Source organism: Cupressus sempervirens, chromosome 2 (assembly GCF_028749045.1).
Source record: "Cupressus sempervirens isolate cs-2001-9-10 chromosome 2, ASM2874904v1, whole genome shotgun sequence".
In the NCBI taxonomy this organism is placed as follows: domain Eukaryota; kingdom Viridiplantae; phylum Streptophyta; class Pinopsida; order Cupressales; family Cupressaceae; genus Cupressus; species Cupressus sempervirens.
In genome coordinates, this window is record NC_143119.1 from 175,011,455 (window position 1) to 175,037,670 (window position 26,216).

At 36.1% G+C, this 26,216-nt stretch overlaps 2 pseudogenes; both read right to left on the reverse strand.

Annotated features, from left to right (window-relative positions):
- Positions 1-878: 878 nt before the first annotated feature.
- Positions 879-21,082, reverse strand: LOC149571632 (receptor-like serine/threonine-protein kinase At1g78530; annotated as a pseudogene).
- A 446-nt stretch (positions 21,083-21,528) lies between these two features.
- Positions 21,529-22,856, reverse strand: LOC149571633 (uncharacterized; annotated as a pseudogene).
- Between the last annotated feature and the right edge of the window lie 3,360 nt (positions 22,857-26,216).

The following is a 26,216-nucleotide window of genomic DNA, read 5'->3' on the forward strand; positions in this document are numbered from 1 at the left end:
ATTCGTCATCTTGAGTCATACCAACCGAGCTTGCTTGACATAATAGGGTGTTCAGATCATTTATATGATTTGACATTGCAATCCCTTCCTTCATTTTTAGTTTGTAGAGTTTCTTCATAATGAAGATTTTTTTTGCAGCCGACGTCGTTTGATACATATTCTGAAGTTTGTCCCAAACATCTTTCGTTGACGTCTCATTTGAGACATTGAACAAGACATTTTTTGCTAGTGAGAGAAAAATGGATGCCATAGCCTTGTCATTCATCTTTTACCAATCTTCATCAGTCATTGTAGACAGTTTCTTAGACTTTTCTTCGATTGCGAGAGCCAAGTCTTGCTTAACCAGCAAGGAACGCATCTGCACTTTCCACAGGCTGTAATTCTTGCCTGTAAATTTCTCTATTTTCAAATCCTCCATCTTTCCGAAAAATTCAACACTGATTTTCCAATCTGCACACCTCGTGCTCTGATACCAATTGAAAGGATTTAAACAAAGAAATTAAATGTCGCAATAAGAAGAAATACAAAACACCGGATTTATCCTAGTTCACCACAATAGTGGCTATGTCCAGACCACAGAGTATTGAATTAATAAGAAAAAGTTGTTTACAAAATGAGCAGGAGCAGCATATAAATGGGCTCCAATAATATTACAAATGAAGAGTCTTTGGAAACCAAGAGACTCGATTATTGGAGGGAAAAGAAGACTTGACTGTTGGCCTTCACAATATCAACACTTTAACCTAATTATAAATGCATTTATTCTAGAATTTGAAAACCAAAAAAATTAGATTTGTGTGTATGAAAATTTCATTTGACTTTACATCTATTACACCTAAAACAATTTAGCATAGAGATTAGCGAACTGTAATAACAATCTACTGAGCTGACTCTATCAACTTCATGATGGAAGTAAGCCACCTTGTTGTATGGGCATTGGAGATTGTCTCCAGAATTCTAACCACTTCCTTCATTGTTGGGCGATTTTCTAGCCTGGGCAAAGTGCAAGCCAATCCCAAGTGCACCATATTCATCATTTCTCTTTCCATGTCTTCTGACTCTGCCTCTGGCTCATCTTCAAGAGTGCTAAGATGAGGAGAAATTACTTGAATTGGCATATCATAAATGGAATTTCTCAATGCCCACGTTGGAAGTGTTTTCCCCTCCCTAAACATCTCAGCAGTTGTATTTTGTCCCGACATCATTTCTAAAAGCACAATTCCATAACTGTAGATGTCTCCTTTAGCTATCATTCTCCCACTTAACGCATACTCTAAAAAACCAAAAAGGAATGGATTGTAGATCTAATAAAAATGAATGCATAAGTTATACTTTTGAGTGGGTAAGATGAACGTACGAGGTGGCATGTATCCAATGGATCCCTACATGTTGGAGGTGCTAAATCCATGACTCATGTCATTGTAGTTCAGAATTCTAGATATCTTGAAATCAGCAATCTTGAGCTTGAAGTCCATGTCTAGCAAGATGTTTGATGGCTTTAAATCACAGTGTAAAACTAGCTACGGACATTCATGATGAAGATACTCCATTCCCTCTACAATGCCCTGTGCAATCCTCGAGCATCTACTCCAGGTAAGTGTATTATTGTGAATACGATTAGCCAAGGTTTGATTTGGCATCAACTCCATAACCAGAGCCAAGGCACTTGGATCCCAGCAGTACCCCAACATGCGAACCAAGTTATGGTGTTTAATCACCGCCAATGCTCAAATTTTGGTAATTGAGCTCTCACTGCTAGCGATTTCGTCTTTGAATCTCTTCACAACTACAACTTGATCTTTGCCCATTTTATTTATCATTCTGCTATAGATGACTACCATTTTGCCAAAGCCAATTATGTTTGTATCACTAAAACCAGAAGTCACATGGAACAACTCATTGTGATTTAATTTCACTATTTCTTTTTCTACGAACAAGTCCCTCTATCCTAGGTAGTGACTGTTGGCCCCATTCAAAGTAGTCCCTTTTCTTCTTTGAACATATGTTGGAATATTTTATATTTTTTTGTTATCCCATGTCCACCTACCAACCTAGCATCCACTGTCTAGCTCCAACAGTCATATGCATTTATTGTGGTAGGTGATTTCAAAATTTGAAAAAGAGGGGGAAATTTTGTGTGGACAGCAGGAGACAAAAGAGCGAGAATGTAATTCATTCCATAACCATTCATTCATTCTCATATAGTGTTATAGTTTTTGCAGCAGCAACAGTAGTAGAGAATGGTTTTTTGAGTATTGTGTGCAGCAACACTTGTGAGAGTTTGTCCTATTGAAGCAGTCATTGCTCTAGGTCTTTCATATGGAACTATACTTGCTGCAAGTTTATTTCATGCACAACAGTTGTAGTTAGTTCTAGTTTTTACATTTATGTTATGTAATAGTTCATTTCTGGTTAATAGAAAGCAAACAAACAATCTTGCATACTTCCTGCCTATTGCGCTTTTGTTGTCTCCTTCCTTGTTTATTCTGCTAAGTTCTTGATCTCAGGCAAAACAAAGCAGCACTCTATTCTTGTTGTTTACATTTTTTATGAAATGTTGTTCGTGTTTTTTGCATGGGTTAACATGCTACTATGACGAGTGTTAAAAATTACTCGGCATGCTCTTGGTTTGTTAACATGCTACTATGATGAGTGTTAACATTACTCAGCATGCTCTTGGTTTGTGCTTGTGTTGAGTAGGTTCTTTGATGACCAAGTAATTTGGTCCTTCATTGGTCGAGTCATGTAGGGTTAACACACAGGTTATCCCCTTGTTTTGAAATATTTTTACATGGTATCAAAGTTGATTGGCACTACATCCTTGTGAGTTTAGGCATTCTTTTTTTGGGTATTTAAGTTTATTGTGTAGGAGACATGGTAGGAGATGCAAGAAAGATATGGTAGCAACCACTATCCTTTAATGGAAAAAAATATGATATTTGGGCAAAGAAGATGAAAACCATAATGGTAGCTAATGATTTGTGAGAGTTTGTGGTTAATGGGTTCAATGATGTGATAGACCCAGCTTAGTATGTTTCCCTCACCAACAATCAATATACTGAGTTGAAGGAGTCAAGGAGAATGGATGCTAAGGCATTAAGTCTAATTGAGGTAGCAATGACAAAGCCTAAGATTACCACAACAAATTATGCAAAGGAAACATGGGATATCCTTGAGACAAACTTCAAGTAGACTGATAAGGTCAGAGTAGTGAAACTACAATAGATCATAAAGGAATTTGAGAACCTTTAGATGAAGGATAATGAGCCTATTGTAGAGTTTAGCTCATGAATCTCCACTTTGATAAACCAACTTAAATCAAATGGAGAAGATTATGAAGAGTAGAGGATTGTGGAAAAGATATTAAGGAGTTTACCTTTGAAATTTGAAAATCTTGTGATGACCTTTGAGGAAGCAAAGGACCTCACCACTTTGACAATGGATGAGTTGATGGGTATTCTCAAAACCCATGAGCACCAAATAAATAGATCATCAACAACTTCCCAAGAGTAGGAAAGGTCAAAGGAATGCTTATGTAGAAAGCCCAAGATGAGAAAGCAACCAAGAGGGATCAAGCACCTCTCAAAACAGATCTAGAGGAGGTAAGAAGAATTACCACTTAAATAGAAGCAATGTTGAATGCTACTACTATCATAAGTATGGGCACTATGCTAGTGAATGCTAGAAAAAACAAGGTGATCAGTCAAAGCAAAATGTAAATGTGGCTGATGTAGACATGGGAAATGCAAACAATCCCATAGCCTTCATCATGTGTAACATTGGTGAAGAAGTTAGCCTTGAGATATGGTACTTAGACAGTGGTTGTAGCAACCACATGAGTGGTAATGAAAGTTTATTTTCTTTCATTGATAAGACTTTCAAGTGTAAAATTAATATGGAAAATAATGAAACCATTCCCATAGTGGGAAAAGGATCAATCATAGTCTGCAACAAGCAAGATGAGAAGAAAGAGATTCAAAATGTGTATTTTTCCCCGGTATGAAGCACAACTTGATGAGTGTTGGACAACTCATTCAAAATGAATACAAGCTGCTGATGGAAAATGACATGTGTGTCATTCATGAGAAGGAATGGAGTAATAGATTACTTGTAGTAGTCAAAATGACAAAGAACTGGATGTTCCTTTTGAGGATAGAGACGTGCTTCTCTTCTCAAGTCAATGTTGTATCTCCCAAACATGCATGTACATCAGTAATCAACAATAAGCTCTTCGACATGTAATTGAAAGCCCCTCCAAGCTTTGACATTTAAGGTATGGACATCTTGGCTTTGCTAGTTTAAATTTGTTGTCTAAGAAAATAATGATAGATGGTTTGTCAAGCATAGTAGATTCATATGACAAATGTGAGGCTTGCATTTTGGGTAAGCAACATAGGCTTCCCTTTAATTCTGAAAATTCTAGAAGGGCTAGAGTGTTGCAAATTTGATTGAAAAAGATCATTGTAAGAAGAAGATTTATTGCAAAGAGGGAGATTGTTGAGAAGAAGGAAGTTGGTTGATAAAGAATGTTTTCAATCATTGTTTTGTCACTGATGTCAAACCTGCTATTTGTTGGAATGACAATTGCTTATAAGATCCAAGTACTATCACTTAATTGATTGATGAAGAGGATTTAATCAACAAGATGAAACAAAAGTACCTAAAGGAAAGGTTGAGTTATGGTTTTGTAATAAAGTGCAAGGATTAGTTAAGACATTGGTAAAATGTTGTATTGATAACATACTTGAAGATACAGAGGCTGGCCACACTTAGAAACACTGGAGGAATAAGTTGTAACAAGGTTGACTACAAAGCTTAACTAAGTTCATTAGTAAGTGTCAAGCAAGCTAGTTAGCACTGAACAAATTTCCAGTTAGAGCTGAGAAAATGCAAAATCTAGTGTGTGTCAAGAAATATAGAAGGAGCTCAGCATGTTCAGGTGCCAAGAAAAGTAACATGTGTTGAGCATAAAAAAAACTTAGTGGATGTTGAGTGAATCCATAGTAGGTGCCAAGCATCAGTAAAATGTAGTTGAAGTCGAGTAACACAGTATGTGCCGAGCACCACAATTTCAATAGTGTTGAGCTACTACATTATTGGAAAAGTCAAAGATTCACCATATCTGAGTTGCCAAATTTGTTACCTTGAATTTTGTGAACTAGTTGGAGGATAAGGATGATGAGATGGTGGCACAAAATTTTATGTAAACCATTTTTGAGCGAATTCAAGAGGATTCTTCAAGATGTTTCTAGAAGGAACAAGATATGGGTTAGATTCAATGAATCCTACGTAATCCATTCAAACTGAAATTAAAAGAGGCAAGAATTGAGTGGGAAAAAAGAATTCCAAAATTCTATTTAAGGAGTCACAAGCCAAGAAGCTAGAGTTGCTAGAGTGCCAAAATTGTGAGGTGGTTGGAAGGTGTCAAGGAGAAGACATCAAGAGGAGAAGGAAGCATAGAGCACAGAGACTTTGCTTCGATAAGTGGTCAGAAGAAAGATTTCATTGGTACATCGAGCATGGAGACTCAAGGAGACAAAGCCTGAGAGGAGGACAAGTTGTCAAAGCTAAAGAGATTGAAGCCAAGAAAATGTTGTGAGCTGAACAGAGATCTAAAATCTGCAAGATAAGTTGTGAATTGTAATAAGGTCAAAACCCCTTATTGTTACTCTCTAGAAATTGTATCAGTTAGGGTAAAAATCCTATGGACTTAGGTTGGTTTACAAGTCGTTTGTAAATCATTTAATAGGGTGACATTCCAAGTGAATCTTTCTAAAGTCCTCTAACCAAACCCACTTCTAACAGGGTGGTTAAATCCTTTAACCAGGTCACATTTAACAGGGTGTTGTAGCCTTTAATAGGGAAGGCCTTTCACAAGCCATCACTTTAGAAGAGTGAAAATTGAGTAGCATGTTACTGGTGGTTTTCCCCAAATTAGGTTTCCACATAAATCATTGTGTTATGTGTTGATCTTTCATGTGTTATGCTTGCATATTGGTTTACAGTAACTTGTTAAGTAGGAAAGTTTAAGCTTGGATGTATGAACAGTTTAATAGGCTCATATTATTTGATGAAAAAGTTTCAATTGGACATTTGGACCTTGAATATCTGATTCACCTCCCTCTCAGTTATTCTAAAGCATTTCTAACAATTGGTATCATAGCCATCTACTAATTTAGTTTAAAGGTACTAGAAGTAGGAAGATCAAGATGTCCAAGAGAGAAGTTCCCAAGCTCAACAGAGATAACTTCACTGCATGGAAAAGCCTAATGAAGCTACACCTTGGATCAATAGATGATTATGCAAAAACCTTAGTTGGAGTGGAACATGTAGATCTAGCTAGACCCCTTTGTACAAATGATTTGAACAAAAGGAAGGAGCATAATCAGGCAATACTAGTGATTGGCTCTATGCTCAGCTATGTTGAATTTGATGACATCAAAGGATGTGATTCTACATTCAATATGTGCAAAGCCCTGTTAGATATCTATGGAGGAGATCAGAATGTTCAAAGAGCAAAAAGAGAAAGTCTCAGAGGGAAGTTTGATTGTAATGTTCCCAATTTTAATTAATTTGGGGCCCGAGTTATTAATGTTTGAATTTAGGGGTTTCGATTGATTTGGTGTATCCCAAAACTTTTTTTTTAATTTTTCGTAGTTTGTGTTGCCATTGGCTATCTTTGTACACCCTTAGAAATTTTCTCAATGGGTATTTAAGCACAACTTGTAGGTAGTAGTAGGTATGCTTTAGATTATGTTTTCTTTGTATTGCAGATTCCTATTGGAGTTCGGAATTGTTCACCATTTTGAAAGTGAAAGATCTTCCCTATTTGGCTTGTGTGGTTTCAGTGGTATTCAACCCTCACCCTAACCCTATTCCATTAGTGTTCAACTTGGTCTATATTTGGAAAATTGGAGTGCTCACATAAATTGTAAATACTTATCAATCTGTGAATGTTCTTTCAAATTGGTATAGGGATTGTATGGCATTTACATTATTGTTTGCCATTAATTTATAATATTAGTTGATGATTTATGGTGTATAGCTTGCTCCCCCTTCCTCCATCTGCAAGTCACACTATTACAAGACTTAGTTATTTTGCATCACTTCATAACCATACAACCTTCTTCCTTGTTTTATGACTTCCTCTATTGCCCCCGCGTACATATATTGTCACATACAGCTATTGTGCCCCTTCCTCCCATACGGTTACCTTCCATACACCCCACATCCATATGGACTTCAAGACATTGTATGGCCCTTATAACCTCAAGTTGTCGTATGGCCTCCATCTTCTTGGTGTACAATATTCAATACCTCTAACAATTATCGTATGGTTAAGAGGTTAAGTCCTTCATACGGCCTAAAATAATTCATCCATTCAACTTTTTGGGAGTCACTGTACAGTCCTCTCTAGCATGAGAGCATCTTTGGAACCATTTGGGAAAGTGGTCATGCAGCACAGGTAGTGGCCACGTAGCATGGATAGTAGTTGCATAGCATGGGTAGTGGCTGCACAACATAGGTAGTATTCACATAGCACAGGCAGTGGCCGCGCAACATAGGTAGTAGTCGCGCAACATGGGTAGTGGTCGTGTAGCATGAGCACTAGTCACACAGCATGGGTAGTGGCCACACAACATGGGTAGTAGTTGCGCAACACAGGCCATGACCACATAGCATGGGAGCATCTCTGGAACTGTTTAGGACCATAACAGTGGTATCAGACCTAGTGATCTTGCCAGCCTATTGTGATGATTGAGAGATTTTGGGATTGGGATAGTGCTATAACACCAAGCAATGACAAAGAGTGGTGGTTGAAGAAACTACAAGGGATTGACAAAGAGCTCAATGAAGGTTTTGATCTTCCATTAGATATATTGGAACTATGTTTGTGTCAGGTGACCAATTACCTTCAAGATTTATATAGAGAATCATCTCACCGATTAAGGATGCCTTAAGTCAACCCAGGCTTTTGAGACACCATGACAAGGATAAAAGATTGGCAGTTGCAACATGTCTTAGCAAGGTCTTGAAAATTTTGGCTCCTGAAGCACCATATGATGATAACACCATGATAGAGATATTGCAATTGATAGTTGACAGCTTTCAGAGTCTCGATGACTTCATTAGTGACCCTTTTGGTAGGAGATCTACAATATTGAAGAACTATGCAAATGTCAAAGTAAGTAATCTTCTATTAGATCTTGAATTGTAAAAATTGGTTCATGATATGTTTCATCACTTCTTGGTCACCATCAAGGAAGATCATGATACTAAGATTCCAATTTCTATGGAGAGTCTTATGATTTCATGCATTGAGGAGATGGATGAAATATCCCAACCCATCACATCTATTATGGGCTATTTGTAATCTTGAATGTGTCCCGTCTATAGCCACATGTAAATTGGTCAGTTATATTTTTGAGCATTGTGAAAAAAATCTAGTATCTCATTTGCACAAATAGGAGAAAATAGATGACAGCAATAAGGATGATTCATTACACTAGAACGAAGACATTAGTACAGGGCTACTCGAAGAGGAATTGCTAAAACTTCCTTCTACACCAACTACGGGAGAATGCCAAAAAATTGAAGAAGTTGCTTGCATGGATCTTGTGAAGACATGTACAGATCAAGTTATGTCGGTCACCAAGGTTGTTGCCAAAACTGTGTGTCTTTCACCAAAGCTATGTCCATCATCATTTCCATCGCCAAGGTTGTATGTCCATCACTGTCATGTCCATTATAGATGCTGAGTCCATGTCCATCACTATCATGTCCATCACCATTGTGTCCGTCACCATCATGTCCGTCACTGTCATGTCCATCACCATCATGTCCGTCAAGTTGGTGTCCATCAAGTTGGTGTTCATCACCATCGTGTCCAACACTGCCTTGTCCATCATTGATGCTGAGTTTGTGTTTGTGTCCGTCATCGAGCTTGTGTTCATTTTTGTCATTGTGGTCATCCATGTCATCATTGTGTGTCCACCAGTGTAGCTACAATCATTAAGACATTGTTCATTGCCGAGGTTCTATCCATGATCAAGGTTTCAATGAGGGTTCTGTGTACCACCAAGGTTTTATCTACAGCTAGATTTGTTGGGTTTGTACCAACATTGGCATTTGTGTGTATGACCATACATGAATAAATTGATGGACATGATGACATCAATATATGTTATGATTAGCATCCTTGGGATCCTAGTGACTTAGGATACAACAATGCTTATATCAGAGTGGTGCATCAGAATCCTGCTAGTGGTCTACTAACCTCAATTGAATTCAATCATGCTCATGTGATCCTGAAGAGGCATGTACTTTCCAAAAGATATGGCTATCCATGTTACCACATGGTATAGAATCTTGGAATTGCAAATTTCTTAAGGAAATGAAATTTTTGGGTGGCGAGGATTTGTAATGTTCCCAATTTTAATTAGTTTGGGACCTAATTTATTAATGTTTGAATTTAGGAGTTTCAATTGATTTAGTGTATCCTAGACCCATTTTTATTTTTGTTTCCATAGTTTGTGTCGTTGTTGGCTATCTTTGTACACCCTCAAAAGGTCTCTCGATGGGTATTTAAGCATGGCTTGTAGGTAGTAGTAGGTATGCTTTGGATTATATTTTCTCTATACTGTAGATTCCTATTGGAGTTCAGAATTGTTCACCATTTTGAAAGTGAAATATCTTCCCTATTTGGCTCATGTGGTTTTCGTGGGATTCAACCCTCATCCTATTATGTCGGTGTTCAACTCGGTCTATATCTAGAAAATTGGAGTGCTCTCATTAATTGCAAATACTTATCAATCTGTGAATGTTCTTTCAAATTGGTACGGGCATTGTATGACATTTTTGTTGTTGTTTGCCATTAATTAATAATATCAGTTGATGATTTATGGTCTACGGCTTGCTCCCCCTTCCTCTATCTAAAAATCACATTGTTACAAGACTTAGTTATTTTGCATCACTTCATAACCGTACAACCTTCTATTTGCAACTATATGGCCTTCTTCCTTGTCACACGACCTCCTCTATTGCCCCCACATACAGATATTGTCACATATGGCTATTGTGCCCCTTCCTCCCATATGGTTGGCTTCCATACACCCCACATCCATAAAAACTTCAAGACACCATAAAACCATTATAACCTCAAGTTTCTGTACAGACTTCATCTTCTTGGTGTACGACATTCAATACCTCTGACAGCTACCATATGACTAAGATGTTAAGTCCATCGTATAGCCTGAAATCATTCATCTGTATGGCTTTCTGGGAGTCACTGTACAGTCATCTCTGGAATGGGAGCATCTCTGGAACCATTTGAGAAAGTGGTCACTCAACATGGGTAGTGGCCATGCAACATGGAAAATAGTTGTGTAGCACGGGTAGTGGCTGTGTAGCATAGGCAGTAGTAGCACATCATGGGTAGTGGCTGCGCAGCATTGGCAATAGTCACGCAACATAGGTAGTGGCCACGCAACATAGGCAATAGTCATATAGCATGAGTAGTGGCCATGCAACACAGGTAGTAGTTATGTAGCATGAGCTATGACCACATAGCATGGAAGCATCTTCAAAACTATTCAGGAACATAACATTGATGACATGAAAATAGAGGAAGGTGAGAATGTTGCTCAATATGCCTCTAGAATGAAAGAAGTGATAAGTGCAATAAGAAGTTTGGGTGGTCATTTAGAAGATGATACTGTCAATAGAAAATACTTAAGAACCCTACTCCCTATCTATGCTATTAGAGTTTTAGCCATCCAAGAGTTAAGGTGTATACTAGGAAACACACTAACTTTTGAAGGTATAGTAGGATGACTTACTACATTTGAATTGTCCAATTATGACAACTATAGACCTGAGAATCTTGAATCTACTTTCAAGGCTAAGCTGACATTAAAAGACATTGAAGAGGTAAAAACAAAGAAGAAGAGTAGAAAAGGAAAGCATGCATCTAGTGATAGCAACACAGATGAGGAAGATGTGGAACAATTGGAAGCATTATTGGCTAGAATATTTCATTAAGACAAAGGTAAATTCAAATGTAAGCTACCTATCATTTGTTTTAACTTCAATGAAGTAGGACATATTGTTGCAAGGTGTACATAGAAAAGAAACTACAAAGAAGGAAACAAGTACAAGAACAAAAGAGAAGATGATAGTAGAGATTACAAGGACAAAGACAAAAGATGCTACATTGTTGAAGAAGATTTTGATGAGAATGATGATGAAGTAGTTTATGTAGCCATGAAGGATGAATCAGATGAAGATGAGGCAACAACACTAGTAACCTGTGTGAACAAGAATGACAAATGGATCATAGACAGTGGATGCTCACATCACATGACAGGAGACAAAAGTAAGTTTATTACCTTTACCCAATATGATGGAAATAGTGTTAGATTTGGAAATGATGCTCCATGTCAAATCAAAGGAAAAGGTTCTATTAAACTTATAGAGAAAATTTCATGTGAAAATGCATACTATGTTGAAGGACTAAACTACAATTTGCTGAGTGTATCATAGTTAGGCAATATAGGTTGCAAAGTAGAATTTGGAAACAAAATTACAAAAATCTAACACTAATGGAAATCTGATAGGAAAAGGTGAACAAACTAGGAGTAATCTATTTTACCTAGATATGGAAGATGCAACTTATCTCATTGTTAGACTTGATGATGTTTGGTTATGACATAAAAGGTTATGTCATGTTAACTTTGACAATTTGATTAACATCAACAAAAAGAAGAAATTTAGAGGTTTTCATAAGCTGAAGAAGCCTGAAAACACAATGTGCAAACAATGTCAACTAGGAAAGATGACCAAGTCAAGTTCCAAAAGAAAAGACTACACTTCCAAAGAAGTATTAGAGATAGTGCATACTGACTTATGTGGCCCAATAGAAGTACAAAGTTACCGAGGAGACAAATACATAATGTTATTTGTGGATGACTATTCTAGGATGATGACTGACATGTTCTTGAAGCAAAAATCTAACGCATTTCAAAATTTTAAGTGGTATTTGGCTAGGGTTGAGAAGGAAACAAGAAAGAGTCTGAAGTGCCTAAGATCAGATAGAGGAGGAGAGTTTACATCAAAAGAATTTAAGACATTTTGCAATAACAAAGGAATCAAGAGACAAACACAAACACCAAGAACTTCACCTTAGAATGGCATTACAGAAAGAAGGAATAGATCAGTGATAGACTATGCCAGAACATTAATGACAGAGAAGAATGTTGCACTCAAATACTGGAGAGAAGCTGTTAGTACTGTAGTCTACACCCTAAATCGAGTTCAAGTCAAGAAAGGTACAAATGCAACACGTTTTAAACTATGGTATGGTCACTCACCTAATGTAAAACATTTCAAAGTATTTGGTTGTAAATGCTATATTCTTAAGGATACTAGAAATGGCAAGTTTGATGCAAAGAGTGATGAAGGCATATTCCTTGGATACTCCACTAGAAGCAAAGCATATAAGTGTTTGAATACTAACAATCACAAGATTTTGAAGAGTGAAAAAATAAATTTTGATGAGCATGCAAAAGTCCAAGTTGATGAATCTAGAAAATTAGAAGATTATTGATCTTTTGTATACTTCTTTGAAGGAATGTCTAATGAAGATGAAGCTGGCAACCAAGTTGGGAATCAACAACAAGTTTCAGTATCAGTCAAGTCACAACCAGTGAATGCAAAGCTACATTCAGAAGCCAAGTTGTAGAATGAAGAAAATGCATATTTTAATTTTGAAATCAGTACACATGAAATAGATAATGAAATACTAGACAGTAATGTGCAAAGTGACTCTAAAGCTAAAGAACCAAACATGGAAAGAAGGACAGAACCAAGACTATCTAGGTATGTGAGAAGACATCACCCTATAGAATAAATCATTGGTGACAAGGATGCCAGACCAATGACAAGGAATAGACTAAGAAATGAATAATTTCTACTGAGCAAGATTGAGCCCAAAATAGTAAAAGATACACTACAAGATGATAATTGGCATAAAGCTATGGAAGAGGAGATATATCACATTGAGAAGAACAAAACTTGGACCCTAGTTTCAAAACTTGCTGAGAAAAATGTAATTGGTACCAAATGGGTCTTTAGGAACAAACTTTATGAGAATGGTGAGATAACAAGAAACAAGGCCAGACTAGTTTGCAAAGGCTATGCACAAGAAGAAGGGTTGGACTATGGGGACACATTTTCCCCTATCACAAGAATGGAAAGAGTAAGAACACTACTTACATATGCTACCTATAAAGGTTTCAAAGCCTACCAAATGGATGTAAAGTCTTCTTTTTTGAATGGTATATTGGAAGAGGAAGTCTACATAGAACAACCAAAGAGATTTGTTGATGACAACAACAAGGATATGGTTTGCAAACTACATAAAGCACTCTATGGTTTGAAGTAAGCACCTAGAGCATGGTATGAGAGACTGCATAAATATCTTGTAAAGATAGGATTTGAGAGAATAGATGACAACAACAACTTGTACATCAAGGTAGAAATAGGTAAAGACATTTTGAAATCTAAGATCTTTATTGATGATATAATATTTGGAGGAAAAGATGGCCTATGCAAAGATTTTGTTGATAAAATGAAACATGAGTTTGAGACGTCAATGTTTGGAGAAATCAACTTCTTTGTTGGATTGCAAGTACATCAACTAAAGCATGGCATATTTGTGACCCAATCAAAATACATCAAGGAGATACTCAAGACATTTGGATTAGAAGACTCAAAACCAGTTAGTACACCAATGGTAATAGGACATAAGTTATCCAAGAATGATGAGTCAGCTGAAGTGAATCAGACATTGTATAGATGAATGATTGGAAAGTTGCAGTATGTTGTACATAGTAGACCAAACATTGCATTAGTTGTAGGAATAGTGGCAAGATTTTTTGCTAACCCAAGAGAAAATCATCTGATGACAGTGAAGAGAATACTGAGGTACCTAAAAGGAATTGATGACTTTGGCTTATACTACAAGAGGAATGCAAAGTTTGAGTTGACAGTGTACACTGATGAAGATTGGGGAGGTAATATTGATGATAGAAAGAGCACCAATGGAGGAGCACTTTTCTTAGGTAAAAGATTAATTACTTGCACCAGCAAAAAGAAAAGTTGTACTTCATAGTCCACAATAGAAGCTAAATATGTTGTTGCTTCTATCAATTGCACTAATATTGCATGGATCAAACATCTATTGCAGGGTATGAAGGAAGAGGCAAATGAACTTGTGATACTCTATTGTGATAACACAAGTGCCATCAACATATCTAAGAATCCTATTATGCATGCCAAAACAAAACATATTGCAATTAAGTATCACTATGTAAGATAATTGGAGGAAGACAAGAAAATAAGGATCAAATATGTCAGTTCAAAGGAACAAATTGCTGACATCTTTAAAAAAGCACTACCTATAGATGCTTTTGAGTATCTTAGAGGTAAGTTAGGGGTAATACCCCTATCCAAGGCTATTTGAGGAAAAAGTAAGACTGCCCTGCATCAACTGAGTTGATTGTTGGTATATTACAAATTGATGTAGAGAATATTTACTTTAGGATTTCTGCCTAAAGTAGTCAAAGTTCTAAAGTTCCAAATCAATCACAAGTAAGGTGATAGAAGGATAAATTGGAGTACCTACAAGTGCTACACTAGCATGTTAAGATGCTAAGATAATAAGTCTTTGGCATTTTTGTCAAAGAGGGACAAATGACATAAACTAATCAAAAACATTCAATTAGATAGAGGGAGGAGTAGCAAGAAACTAATCAAATCTATAGGATCAAATGGACAAAGGGAGAAGTAGCTAATATCAGAATAGTAGAACATGATCGATGCATACAAAGGGAGATATAATGTAAGAAGGAGTCAGTGGTAGCACAAGAACAAAGTGAAGATCAAAGAGAGTAGTGGTAAGCTACAAAAAAGAGGGAGAAAAAGGATGTTTAGGAAGATATAGCAAAAAGGAAAGAAAGAGAAAACAAAAGCTAAGAGGGAGAAGCAAAAGCAAAGAAATCAGGATAACAGATCAGAGAGGGAGTTGTGAAAACTGTTGGTAACACATTTTTTTTTTTGGCATTTGATTTACTATTTTAACCTAGTTAGCATTTTGATAACTTAGTTGACCAATTTAGTTTGCCATCAATGTCAAAGAGGGATATTGTTAGAAATATGATTGAAAAAGATCATTGTAAGAAGAATATTGATTGCAAAGAGGGAGATTCTTGAGAAGAAGGAAGTTGGTTGATAAAGAATATTTTTAATCTTTTTTTGTCACTGATGTCAAACTTGCTATTTGCTAGGATGACAATTGCTTATAAGATCCAAGTACTATCACTTAGTTGATTGATGAAGAGGATTTGATCAATAAGATATAACAAAAGTACCTAAAGGAAAGGTTGAGTTATGGTTTTGTAATGAAGTGCAAGGATCAGTTAAAACATTGGTAAAATATTGTATTGATAACATACTTGAAGATACAGAGGCTAGCCACACTTAGAAACACTAGAGGAATAAGTTATAACAAGGTTGATTGCAAAGTTTAACTAAGTTCATTAGTAAGTGCTCAGCAAGCTAGTTAGAGCCGAGTAAATTTCTAGGTAGAGATGAGAAAATGCAAAATCTAGTGTGTGTCGAGTAATTCAAAAGGAGTTGAGTGTGTTTAGGTGCCAAGCAAAGTAATAGGTGCCAAGCATCAAAAAAACTTAATGGATGCTGAGTGAATCCATAGTAGGTGCCGAGCATCAGTAAAATGTAGTTGATGTCGAGTAATATAGTATGTGTCAAGCACCAAAATTTCAGTAGTGTTGAGCTTCTATATTATTGGAAAATTCAAACATTCACCAGGTTTGAGCTGACAAGTTTGTTACCTTGAATTTTGTAAGCCAGTTGGAGGATAATGGTTATGAGCTACTAGCACAAAATTTTATGTAAACCATTTTTGAGTGAATTGAAGAGGATTCTTCAAGATGTTTCTAGAAGGAACAAGATATGGGTTAGATACAATGAATCCTACCTAATCTAATCAAACTAAAATTAAAGGAGGCAAGAATTGAGTAGGAAAAAGGAATTCCAAACTTCTATTTAAGAAGTCATAGGCCAAGAAGCTAGAGTTGCTGGAGTGCTGAAATTGTGAGGTGGTTGGAAGGTGTCAAGGAGAAGACATCAAGAGGAGAAGGAAGAACAAAGCATAGAGACTCTACTTCGATGTGGTCAGAAGAAAGATTACATTGGTACATAGAGCATGAGGACTCAAGGGAAAAAAGCTTGAGAGGATGACAAGCTATCAGAGCTAAAGAGATTGAAAGCCAGGAAAATGTTGTGAGTTGAATAGAGATCTAAAATCTGCAAGATAAGTTGTGAAATGTAGTCAAGTCAAAGCTCCTTATTGTTACTCTTTAGAAATTGTATCAATTAGGGTAAAAATCCTATGGACTTAGGTTGGTTTAGCAACCATTTATAAATCCTTTAATAGGGTGTCATTCCAAGTGAATGTTCTAAAGTCCTCTAACTAGACCCACTTCTAATAGGGTGGTTAAATCCTTTAACCAGGTTACATTTAATAGTGTGTTGTAGCCTTTAATAGGGTAGGCCTTTCACAGGGCATCACTTTAGAAGAGTGAGAATTGAGTAACATGTTACTGGTGGTCTTTCCCAAATTGGGTTTCCACGTAAATCACTGTGTTATGTATTGAGCTTTCATGTGTTATGCTTGCATATTTGTTTATAATAACTTGCTAAGTAGGAAAGTTTAAGCTTGGATGTATGAATAGTTTAATAGACTCATATTATTTGATGAAAAAGTTTCAATTGGACATTTAGACTTTGAATAATTGATTCACACCCCCCCCCCTCAGTTATTCCAAAGCATTTCTAACATAGAGCACTATTAGAGTTGGTGCATTCTAATTTAGTAGGCCCTATGTAAACTACTTCTATTGGGGGGGGGTGGGTTACTTATGTTATGACATTCATAGATCGTTTCACTCATAAAACATGGGTGTATTTTTTGAAAAGAAAATCTGAAGCATTTGATAAATTTGTTGAATTTAAAGCCCTGGCTGAAAAATAATTTGGACACTATGTTAAGGTCCTTAGATCGGATAGAGGGGGGAGGATACCTCTAATTGGTTTGTAAATTTTGGCAGGTAGAGTGGCATAAAGAAAGAGTTTACAACCAGCTATATTAGTCCACAACAAAATGGAGTGGTTGAGAGGAAAAACAAGACCATTATTGAAATGGCTAGAAGCATGATGAAAGAAAAAGGGCTCCCAACTGAATATTGGGGAGAAGCTATAGCAACAATAGTATATTTGATCAACAGGTGTCCCATAAAGTCAATTTGTGACAAGAATACTCTTGAGGCTTGGTCAAAGGACAAATATATAGTTGAACACTTGAGAGTGTTCGAATGTGTAGCATATGCACATGTGCCAAAGGAACAAAGACAAAAGCTAGATGAAAAAGGTGTGAAGTGTATCTTCATGGGTTATAGCTTAGATTTAAAGGCTTATAGGTTATATGATCTAATAACCAAGAAGATCATCATTTCAAGAGATGTGGAGTTTCTTGAAAATTAGTCATGGGATGGCTTGATTGATGTATCTTGAAGCACTTAAAGAAAAGTGCCAAGTATTGATGAGGAAGAGGAATACACTGGTGGTGAGTAGGAAGATGGAGCAACAAACATTAATGATTGCAAAAAAATACAAAAAGGCAAGCAACAAATAATAGTTAGAGATTTAGCCTCGAGTAGCTCTAGATAGCTCTGCATTGGTGTACAAAATGTACAGAAAAGCAGCAACAATACTAAAAATTTAGATCCCACTCTTACCTCCCTATTGGCAAGAAAGACCAAGAGTCTAAGGGAGATATACCAAGATGAAAGGTATGAGGAAGATTATGATGAGAGTGTTAATTTTGCATTATTTTCTCATAGTGACCCAATTTACTTTGAAGAAGCTATGAAGGAAGAAAAATGGTGTAATTTCATGGATGAGAAAATAGATGCTAGTCAGAGAAATGAAACATGGGAGTTAACTACTTTGCCTACCAAGAAGCAAGTAATTGGAGTAAAATGGGTTTAAAAGATCAAGTGCAATGCTGAAGGAAAAATAGATAGGCATAAGGAATGTTTAATGGTCAAGGGGTATAAGTAGCAGTATGACAGAGATTATGATGAGACATATGCCCTGGTTGTAAGAATGGAAACCGTGCATGCTATCATAGCAATTGCAGCGCAACACAAATGGAAGGTATATTAAATGGATGTGAAGTCTACCTTCTTGAATGGTGTATTGAAAGAAGAGGTTTATGTGGAGCAACCACCTGGTTATGAAGTTTTGGGTGAAGAACATAAGGTGTATAGATTGAAGAGAGCTCTTCATGGGCTCAAGAAAGCTCTACGATCATGGTATAGTAGGATTGACTAATATTTGATGAGCAATGGATTTAGCAAAAGTGACAGAGAGACCACTCTCTACATCAAGGAAGAAAATGGTAAAGTGTTGATTGTTGTCTTGTATACATAGATGATTTAATCTTCACTGGAAATGATAATTACCTAATTGGTTAGTTCAAACAGGTCATGAAGAATGAGTTTGAGATGATAGATTTGGGTCTCTTGAAGTACTTTCTAGGCATAGAAGTAAAATAAATGCATGATGACATCTTCATCTCTCAAGAAAAGTATTTAAGGTAGATCTTGGAGAGATTCAAAATGTAGAATAGTAAGGCATCCCCAACACCAATAGTACTAGGTCTGAAGTTGAGCAAGGAAGATTGTAGCAAATGTGTGAATCCAACACTATACAATAGTATGGTTTGAAGCTTGATGCATTTGACAACAACTTGGCTTGATATAATGCATGCAGTAAGTCTGATTTCCATATTTATGGAAACACCAAAGGATTCCCATTGGCAAGCAGGAAAGAGGATCCTAAGGTATGTGAATGGTACCAAGGGATTTGGGATTTTGTATACTACAGATAATGATTTTAAGTTGGTTGGTTTTACGGATACTGATTGGGTTGAAAGTTTAGATGATAGGAAGAGCACTTCTGGATACATGTTCCATATGCGATTGGGTGCAATTTCATGGGCATCTAAGAAGCAAACTAATGTTTCTCAATCTATAGTAGAGGTTGAATACATAGTAGAAAATGCAGTAGCATGTCAAGCTATTTGGTTAAGGAGAATCTTGACAGATTTGAATGAAAGGCAAGAGGTTAGAACTACAATCTTTTGTGACAACATCTCCTCAATTGCACTATCTAAGAATCTAGTCTTCCATGGGAGAAGCAAGCACATAGAGATTAGATATCACTTCATTAGAGAGTTAGCAGAGAATGGGGATATCAAGATGGAGTTTTGTAAGTCTGGGCAATAGCTAGCACACATATTCACTAAGCCTTTGGGCATTGGAACATTTGTGCACCTAAGAAAGTCTTGGTGTAATTAGTTTGGATCATCTTTGATCCTTATTTTGTTGTCTCGAGACAAAGGGGGAGTGTTGGAATATTTTATATTTTTTGTTTTCATGTGCTCACCTACCAACCCTACATCTCTTGTCTAGCTTTAACAGTCATATGCATTTATTGTGATAGGTGATTTCAAAATTTTAAAAAGGGAGGGAAATTTTGTGTGGATAGCAAGGGGAGAAAATAGAGGGAATGTAATTCATTCCATAACCATTCATTCATTCTCATATAGTGTCAGAGTTTTTGCAATAGTAGAGAATGTTTCTTTGAGTATTGTGTGTAGCAACACTTGTGAGAGTTTGTCTTGTTGAAGCAGTCATTTCTCTAGGTCTTTTGTATGTAGTTATACTTGCTGCAAGTTTATTTCATGCACAACATTTGTAGTTAGTTGTAGTTTTTACATTTATGTTATATAATAGTTCATTTCTATTTAATAGAAAGCAAGCAAACAATCTTGCATACTTCTTGCCTATTGAATTTGTGTTGTCTCCTTCCTTGTTTATTCCACTAAGTTCTTGATCTCAGGTAAAATAGAGTAGCACTCTATTCTTGTTGTTTGCATTTGTTGTGGAATGTTTTTTGGGTTTTTTGCATGGGTTAACATGCTACCATGACAGGTGTTAACATTACTCGGCATGCTCTTGGTTTGTGCTTGTGCTGAGTAGGTTCTTTGATGACCAAGTGATTTGGTCCTTCATTGGCCAAGTTGTGTGGGGTTAACACGCAGGTTATCCCCCTGTTTTGAAATATTTTTACAACATACAAGTAATCTATGGCTATTAGAAAAACAACTCCACAAGAAAATAATCCCAAAATAATTAAAAATTTGTATCAATTTGATAGACTCCTAGAGGAATTTAGGAATTTAGGAATGTAGAGATCTAGATTCCCAATGAAAGAGCTGTTTGGCCAATTTCTAAACACACCCTTGTTGGGAATACCTCTAGATAGATGCTTATAAGTGTTGGTGTAAATAAGTAATTCATATTTACACTTACTTAAGTTTACTTAGGTTAATGCATTATTTAATTTTTTTCATTATTTTATTATTTATTTAGGTGAGACACTTAGGAGTTTATGTACTCTCATAGAAGTGCACAACTCTATTTATGCACATGGTGTCTACAACACAAGAGTTTGCATCATTCACTAAGTTGTCATGTGTACAACATAGTGTTCCACACTCCTAATTTAGCACATGTTGTCTACACCACTGAGTTGCATGCTACACCATTGTAGGCTTATCCTCACATCATCACACTTAAGTCATTGCTTAATGGAGGATAACCCATGTCTAGTGGACATGTGCCTAGTTGTATGACTTATCATGATGCTGACTTATATGCATTCTAGAAGCTCTCCCAAGACCTTTATATACAGGCACTCCTAGTGTACTCTTGAGGTGGCATATGGCATATTGAATCAATATATCATCATTTTGATCATACTCTCTCTATTGGTCTATTGTTGTGCTTGTGTTTGAGTTCCTTGGTCTTGGGTGAATTCTGGACTAAGCCAAATTCTTACAATAAGAAACATTTAGAAAACTGAGTGTTTCCATGTCGCCAAGCTAGCTTGGTATGGGACCAGATAAATTGTTGAGTGAGTAAGAGTAATAAGGCAGGGGTCCCATGGGAGGGGCTTGTGCTCTATTTTTGTGGAGTGGGTGACCCCATGGCAATTTTTTAAGAGGGGCTCATAGTTTATTTGGAATCTTCTCCAATAAAATAGGAGCCCCAACTTTTTAGCCCTCTCAATTTAAGGGGGTGAAAATGGGTTGGGGCTAGAAATAGCCCCACTAGCTTAGAGAAGGTTTTTTCCATTTGTCAACAAACTCTTCAACTTTCCATAAAAATGAAATAATCTCTTTATTTTTAAAATTTATGAGACAACTAGATTCCTTTATTTTAGAAGCTAATTTTTTTAAAAAGAGGATTCAATATAAAATTCATGGGACTGCTTCCTTATAAATATTCCTAAAAAATCTCAATAGTACCCACTCTATTTTTAAGGAAGCAGGTGCCCATGGGACCCTAGCCTTAGGGTTCTCATAATTTGACCATTGAATTCATTGTTTAAGAGATTCAGTTGCAGTAGCTGCATGCAATTTCCAAGGCTCTGTGGGATGCCACCTAAATGATTACCGATGAGATCAATTGTGGTGACTAATTGCATGCTGCCAATTTTTGCTAGAATGTTTCCTTGGAGTAGATTACGAGACAATGAGAATGAATGAACTAAATTGTACAGGCTTGCAATAGTAGGGGGATGTTGCTAAATAGTAGATTGTAGCCAAGGGATAGATGTTAAACATTGGTATAGTTTGAAAGGGATCGTGGTATCTTTCTCGACTACTAATTTTTTTCCAAATTGAGTTCCATTAGAAAGCATAATCAACCTAGTTGTGGGGGTATTCCACCATTTAGTCAATTTCCGTGGAGTCTGACAAGCCCCAAGGACAACTAGTTTCCCAGCTTAGTTGGTATTCTTCCACTAAAATTATTTTATTCCACGGAAAATTGTTGAAGGAAATTTAGTTGGCCAAACTTGACTAGGATATTTCCAGTTAAGGAATTCTTCTTCACTCGTGCAAGCTGTTTAATAGTAAGATTCCCAAGCTCTGTGAGAAGGGGGCCTATGATATAATTATATGAAATGCTCAGTTGGGTCAGGCGAGTAAGTTGGCTGAGTAATTTGGGAATATTATTGGTGAGGGAATTCTTGTAGAGTGCTAATATGGCAAGAGACGATATGCTCTCTAGCAAAGGTGGAATGGGTCCCTCGTAGGGATTTTCTGCCATCCATAGTTGTTCCAGGAATGGCATATGGTTGTGCCATGAAGGAATTGGGTCACTCATATTGTTCTAACCCACCTTCAATATCTGGAGTTGAGTCAGATTGGAGATGATGGCTATAGGTAATGGACTGGAGAGATGATTGGCACTTAGAACTAGGTTTTGCAGTCAGGTGAGATGACTAAGTTGTTCGAGTATAGATCCATGGATTAAGTAGTTAAATGATAAATCAAGGGTTAGCAGACTGGAACAACTCGATAGAGAATCAAGTAATTGGCCTATGAAATTGTTATCATTGAGGATGAGCTGCTCTAAGTCAGATAGCTTAGAAACGTTAGAAGGCATAGGGCTAGTAAGCTTGTTAAAAGATAGGTCAAGGATTTTAAGGGTGGAACAATTAAAGAGAGATAATGGAAGTGCACCTGTGAGATTTTTGCAGTCTAGAGAAAGAAAAGTGAGAGTGGAGCAAGAAGCGAAGATAGAGTAGGGCATTTGGCTAGTTATACGATTGGTGGGATTTGCCCAATTATTTGCAAGCATACTTACAATATGATCCAAAAGCATTCATGATAATAAACAAAATAAAGCATGAAAAATATTGCTTGGACCTAATGGAATTAGTAATTTGTACCTCGTTAATGTCAGTGGATCAATGTACGTTTTTGCTTACTCTACTGCTGTCCACCCAAAACCAACAGTGAGCACCTCATCTTAATGGTCAAAAAATTGTCAGCAATAAGAAAGATGATGTGTAATTACCACTGCAAGTAGAAAGAAGCTAATAAACATGAAACGATATCCATTCCATGCATATTTTATTCTGTTTGGTTATCAGTCATGAAAATCACAAACAGATACCAGTGCCATAGATATTATTTTTCTAATACACTGTTCATTTCAAAAGCTACATTTTGGATGCCTTTTAAGTACTAGATACAGTTTCTTCAATGTAGTTCAAAAAAACATCATTGGGAACAAATGTAGGAATCTTCTTTGCATTTTTAATAAGTTAAACTTGTGCACACTTTTGAATAGCAGAGTTATGCTGCTTAGCTTCAATGCCTCTACAAAATAGAAAAAAAGTTATCTAAAATTAGCCTTGCCCATTGTGGCACATGTAGAAACCGATTGACAGTCATGAAAATGTCATTTTGTATATATCTACCATAAAAGATAGGAATACCATAGTATGATTAATAATCAAATGCAATTGGCCATATGCCCACATGATAAAAGAAGTTGTAACAACAAATAGAAAACTATGAAATAACTATAAAAATCTCACCTTGGGATTATGAACAACAGGGGAGTGTAGAGCAAGGAACTGACGAATGAGTTTAGTTCTCCTAATGCATTCAAAAATCTTATGTGTAAATGAATATGAATTTTCTACCAACCCCTTGCAGGCCAAAGAAGATGTGTAATAGAAAAATCTCACATTATTTCATTGTATGAAATAAACAGATCAAATTACATTTGCAAGTGTACTTACAACATGATCCAAAAGCATTCATGATAAATACACAAAATAAAGAAATTTTCACCTTTGAATACAAAACACAGAAAACATAAATGTCTCTATACTCTATATTAGCTATGAATTCAATAATTGGAAGTCAAATATATATATTCTCAAATATTGAATGGGTGATGAGTATTGAACAATAAAAAATCAGATATATATTTCTCAAATATTAAATGAGGTTGGACTTCCAAGTCACAAAAAGTAATGCATTGGAATACAATAATGAGAAATAGTAAAGTTTATGATATAATCACCTCATAGTGCGGTGATACAATATGTGATAAAATATGAGCAATTGACACGAAATATATAACATTATAATGGAAATGGTGCAAAGGTGCATCTAATAATTCTAAATCTCCATTAGCAATAGTCAAATATGTAGGAACAACATGCTATGTTATAACTACAATATATTAATAGTCTAAGAAGATCAATAAGAGAAGAAAAATTTAAAAAAACAATAGTTATAATGAAATTATTTGATAGAAGAGAATGTAGATAGTGAAACTGTAGGAAACTCTATACTAGCCAAAAATTTCTCATTCATCCAAAATATTGCTAGTTGGATTTTTGGCCTACAACATATTGCAAAATACTATAGTCTAAAAGAAATGTCAATATACCTGCTAAAATACTTGGCCCTATTTTTTTTTATGAGTATAGTGTCCTTGTCGTCCCTGAAAATGTAGCAGACAAAGCATAGATGAATAGTAACTTCAAGAATGAGGCCTTAAAAATATGTGATGTTACAATGTAACATAGGGTAGGAGAAGCAACATTACCAGTAGATCATAGTGAGAGAAAAGAAAAAAAATTTAGTATAGATAAGCATTACATGTATTTATGGATGGTTTATTGCTAGTATGTGTTATCTAGTGTGGAGTCTAATCAGTCCTCAAGTGGGAGATTTTTAGTTTGTGACAACTAATCAGGGAAGTACTATACATACTTCATAAATTTTGTGGCTGACGTTGCGGTTGACATATGACCAACATATGGCTGACATGTTATAACTCTAAAGCAACATAAAAATACTTGTATAAAAGGGCTTAGGGTTAGGGATTGTTTCATTGTTGTGATGCAAAAATTGATTCTTGTGGTGGTATTGAGCTGGAAGGGATTATAGATTGTAATCAGGTTGTAATCACTGGATTGTAATAATATTGGACTTATTTTTTGGTGGACGTAGCCCAAGGATTGGGTGAACCACATTAAATCATGGTGTTTTGTGTTGTTTTCTGTGTGATCTATTATTTTTTGTTATTAGCTATATTTACATGTAATTGTTATTTTTGTCTATGGTTGAATCCTAGCAAGTGGTATCAGAGCAAGGTTGTTCTTTCAGTTATCCTTTATAGGAAAGTCTCATAGTTGAGTGGGAGTGATGGAAGATGAGGGTAAGTTGAGGGTTGATAGGTTTAATGAGCATAACTTTCAATTATGGAAGATGAAAATGGAAGACTATCTTTATCAGAAGGATTTATGGAAGCCATTAGAAGGCAAAACTAGGAATTAGGGATCTATGTCAAATGATGATTGAGATCTTTTGGATAGAAAGACACTTGGAAGAATTCGATTATGCTTAGCACCATTGGTGGCATTTAATATTACAAAAGCGAAGACAACAAAAGAGTTGATGCAAACCCTAGCAAAATTGTATGAAAAGCCCTCCACTTCAAACAAGGTATTTCTCATGAAGAATTTATTTAATATAAAAATGATAGAAGGTGGATATGTTGCAGATCATTTAAATGAGTTTAATGCTATTACTAGTCAGTTATCTTTTGTGGGTATCAATTTTGATGAAGAAATTAGGGCTCTCTTATTTTTGTGTTTTTTCCTGAAAACTAGAATGACTTGGTAATGGCTATGAGTAATTCTATTCTTGGATCTAGTACCCTAAAATATGATGATGTGATCCATGTTGTTTTGAGTGAGGAAACTTGTAGGAAAACCTCAGGTGGATCTAAATCATGAAGTGCTTTGAATGCACAAACTAGAGGCTGAAAAACTATGAGAGGAAGTAATTCTAAAAATAATGGGAAATTGAGAGGAAATTCAAAAGGGGGGAGGTCTTAATTGAGAGGACCAAATGACTATTGGTACTGTGGGAAACTAGGGCATACAAAGAAAGATTGTTGGACTCAAAAGAAAAATGAAGGAGATGAACTAGATGGAGACAAGGAGGAAAATGTGGTAAGTAACAAATTTGAAGAGGATGCTTTGCTTCTATCTTTAGAAAGTGTTGATGATTCATGGGTTTTAGATTCTAGTGTTTCATTTCATGCTACACCTCATAGAGGTTATTTCATTGATTATGTCCAAGGGGATTTTGGGCTTATTTATTTGGGGGATAATGAAGCCCGTCAGAT